Source organism: Ambystoma mexicanum, chromosome 2p (genome assembly GCF_040938575.1).
Source record: "Ambystoma mexicanum isolate Mex_15411 chromosome 2p, UKY_AmexF1_1, whole genome shotgun sequence".
Lineage (NCBI taxonomy): Eukaryota > Metazoa > Chordata > Amphibia > Caudata > Ambystomatidae > Ambystoma > Ambystoma mexicanum.
In genome coordinates this window covers 18,978,322-18,982,176 of record NC_090923.1, presented here as the reverse complement: position 1 = coordinate 18,982,176, position 3,855 = coordinate 18,978,322, and the positions used below count along the sequence as shown (strand labels likewise).

The following is a 3,855-nucleotide window of genomic DNA, read 5'->3' as shown; positions in this document are numbered from 1 at the left end:
GGCGGGGCTGGCTTCAGTGCCCTTGGCTTTTAAGTCACCGTGGGTCTGGTTCCCTTTGGCAGGTCCAGGTTCTCCCTTACAACAGCTATGGGCCGGGGGTTAGCTGCATTATCAACAGCGTCAGGGTGTGAGACGCGTGGGCTAGAAAATCAGGTCCAGCAGCGCTTGCAGGCGCACCTACCTCAGAAAGGCCCCTGGAAGGACTGCGCGGAGGAGGAGGTGAGACACAAGAGGGCCAGTATGAGGCGTCTGACTACGTACGGATCAGAAGATTGTAGGGTCGACTCCTATCTGGCTCGGGTTCATTCCTTGCTTTTTGGGTCCTGCTGTTACATTTAAATCCCTAAGAGCATCTGTGCCTGCAAAGGTGCTTTAATTTTATGGGCGGGCCGTCGGTATAAGAAAGAAAGACTGGCCAAAGTCCATCCTAATACATCAGCAGCAGGGGCCCATCCCGAAAATCCCAACCAGCAGCAAATGCTTTCTGTGTCTGCGCTGTAAAGGGTGGGGGTTGGCTTGTGAACCAGTTGGGAAAATGCCACGTGTCTGTAGCACAGACCCCACCTGCTAAGAAAAGGTTGCTTCTCTCCCCTGATCCGGAACAGCAAAGGCATTCTGAGGTACACTGAAAGCCAAGGGAGAGATGGTGGCCAAGGCCTTGAGGTGCACGTCCCCTGCGCTGCCTGCTGCGCCGGTGGCCTGCCTGCCGCCCTTCACGCCCCTGATCGGCCAGAGACCTCTCTGGCCAGTTCTGCGGGCGGGCTTTTTCTCGACCTCAGACACTCAGGGAGACATCATCAGAAGGAACACCGGAGGAGGGCTTGGCCCTTGCTGTGTGGCCTAGCCCAGCCTGGCCCTTCTCCAACCATCGGGGGCAGCAGCCAGCAGTCAGTGGGCCTGCAGAAATGGGCTCCCAGCAGGCTCTGGCTGACTGATGATTTGAATATGCACCGCCCTCCCTCCCTCCCTCCCTCCCTCTCTCTCTCTCTCTCTCTCTCTCTCTCTCTCTCCCCCTCTCTCTCTACTAACCCTGTTTACTCCACAGTAGCACCAGCACTGAGCTGGAAGCAGGAAGCAGAAACTGCTGCAACCCTGGGAAGGTGTGTCTGGGGCGCTTGGGGGCCTGTCAGCATCAGCAGCAGCAGAGACCAGGCCCTGATAGAGACACGCTGGGGCACGGGGGGGGGGGGGTGCTGCAGGATTTCAGTTACCCGTGCAGGCTGCCTGGGCCAGAGAGAACCTCTAGCTTGCAGCCCCCCAAGGAAGGATCCGGGCACCGGAAGGAAACACTGGCTGCTGACTCAGGCCCTGAGCCCCTTTGCACTTTGGCCCGTGAAGCAGATAGGCTGACAGTGATATGCGCTGTTGGCAAATAGCACCTAGGAGAGCTTAGAACTGCCCTGGCATGTAGCAATCATCACCCACTGGGCATAAGCTTGGAGCACTCGCAGCGCTATCTCCAAATAAAACGCACTCTGACGAGCTCCACGCCGAAAAGCACACCTGCCCTAATGGACAGAGGGCCTGTTTATCCCGTCAATAAATGTTGCAGCTAAAGAACATGTCTGTCCTGCTATGTGTCCAAAATATGGAACGCTTCACGAATTTGCGTGTCATCCTTGCGCAGGGGCCATGCTAATCTTCTCTGTATCGTTCCAATTTTAGTATATGTGCTGCCGAAGCGAGCACAGACTGAAGGTTGACCCAGCCCATACATAAACCCCCCCAGATCTATGATCTCTGGACATAGGGTGGCATACAATGGGCATTTCTTGAGACAGAAAGCGCTTGCTTTTGGGGGAATGATATGAAACGGAGGCAGAGAGCAATGGTCCGCGCTTATTCACTGCTGCGCTGGTCCGAGAGGTGAGTTTTTGTTATTTTTGGAATGCTTGCCGGAGCAATGTAGTTGCAAAGGCTCATGGTGCAGTCTGTATGCAAAGTGATTGATCCCAGCACAATGCCTGGGTGCATTACAGTAGTCCCACAAGCCAGAGGAAACACAGAGGGCCTGCCTGTCAGGGGGCTTTGTTTGGGGGCCCATGGGCTGTTCCAAGAGAAGGCAAGAGGAGGCAGCTGGCCGGCATGTCAGTCCCCCCCCCCGCCCCCAGGGGGCGCAGGATGGCCCCCTGCTTGCATTCAGAGGCTGACTTAAAATGTTCCTTTGGCGGGGCTGGCTTCAGTGCCCTTGGCTTTTAAGTCACCGTGGGTCTGGTTCCCTTTGGCAGGTCCAGGTTCTCCCTTACAACAGCTATGGGCCGGGGGTTAGCTGCATTATCAACAGCGTCAGGGTGTGAGACGCGTGGGCTAGAAAATCAGGTCCAGCAGCGCTTGCAGGCGCACCTACCTCAGAAAGGCCCCTGGAAGGACTGCGCGGAGGAGGAGGAGGAGGTGAGACACAAGAGGGCCAGTATGAGGCGTCTGACTACGTACGGATCAGAAGATTGTAGGGTCGACTCCTATCTGGCTCGGGTTCATTCCTTGATTTTTGGGTCCTGCTGTTACATTTAAATCCCTAAGAGCATCTGTGCCTGCAAAGGTGCTTTAATTTTATGGGCGGGCCGTCGGTATAAGAAAGAAAGACTGGCCAAAGTCCATCCTAATACATCAGCAGCAGGGGCCCATCCCGAAAATCCCAACCAGCAGCAAATGCTTTCTGTGTCTGCGCTGTAAAGGGTGGGGGTTGGCTTGTGAACCAGTTGGGAAAATGCCACGTGTCTGTAGCACAGACCCCACCTGCTAAGAAAAGGTTGCTTCTCTCCCCTGATCCGGAACAGCAAAGGCATTCTGAGGTACACTGAAAGCCAAGGGAGAGATGGTGGCCAAGGCCTTGAGGTGCACGTCCCCTGCGCTGCCTGCTGCGCCGGTGGCCTGCCTGGCGCCCTTCACGCCCCTGATCGGCCAGAGACCTCTCTGGCCAGTTCTGCGGGCGGGCTTTTTCTCGACCTCAGACACTCAGGGAGACATCATCAGAAGGAGCACCGGAGGAGGGCTTGGCCCTTGCTGTGTGGCCTAGCCCAGCCTGGCCCTTCTCCAACCATCGGGGGCAGCAGCCAGCAGTCAGTGGGCCTGCAGAAATGGGCTCCCAGCAGGCTCTGGCTGACTGATGATTTGAATATGCACCGCCCTCCCTCCCTCCCTCCCTCCCTCCCTCTCTCTCTCTCTCTCTCTCTCTCTCTCTCCCCCTCTCTCTCTACTAACCCTGTTTACTCCACAGTAGCACCAGCACTGAGCTGGAAGCAGGAAGCAGAAACTGCTGCAACCCTGGGAAGGTGTGTCTGGGGCGCTTGGGGGCCTGTCAGCATCAGCAGCAGCAGAGACCAGGCCCTGATAGAGACACGCTGGGGCACGGGGGGGGGGGGGTGCTGCAGGATTTCAGTTACCCGTGCAGGCTGCCTGGGCCAGAGAGAACCTCTAGCTTGCAGCCCCCCAAGGAAGGATCCGGGCACCGGAAGGAAACACTGGCTGCTGACTCAGGCCCTGAGCCCCTTTGCACTTTGGCCCGTGAAGCAGATAGGCTGACAGTGATATGCGCTGTTGGCAAATAGCACCTAGGAGAGCTTAGAACTGCCCTGGCATGTAGCAATCATCACCCACTGGGCATAAGCTTGGAGCACTCGGAGCGCTATCTCCAAATAAAACGCACTTTGACGAGCTCCACGCCGAAAAGCACACCTGCCCTAATGGACAGAGGGCCTGTTTATCCCGTCAATAAATTTTGCAGCTAAAGAACATGTCTGTCCTGCTATGTGTCCAAAATATGGAACGCTTCACGAATTTGCGTGTCATCCTTGCGCAGGGGCCATGCTAATCTTCTCTGTATCGTTCCAATTTTAGTATATGTGCTGCCGAAGC

General features: G+C 56.3%; 2 non-coding genes across 2 annotated transcripts in view; both read right to left on the bottom strand.

The window, feature by feature from the left end:
• Nucleotides 1-1,582: 1,582 nt before the first annotated feature.
• On the bottom strand, nucleotides 1,583-1,689 carry LOC138568332 (U6 spliceosomal RNA). Its single transcript, XR_011302671.1, has one exon. It is a non-coding gene; the product is annotated as a U6 spliceosomal RNA (small nuclear RNA).
• Nucleotides 1,690-3,754: 2,065 nt separating this feature from the next.
• The window catches only part of LOC138568331 (U6 spliceosomal RNA), a 107-nt gene continuing 6 nt past the window's right edge, over nucleotides 3,755-3,855 (bottom strand). Inside the window, exon 1 of the small nuclear RNA XR_011302670.1 lies at nucleotides 3,755-3,855. This exon is cut by the window's right edge and continues 6 nt beyond it. This is a non-coding gene — a small nuclear RNA (U6 spliceosomal RNA).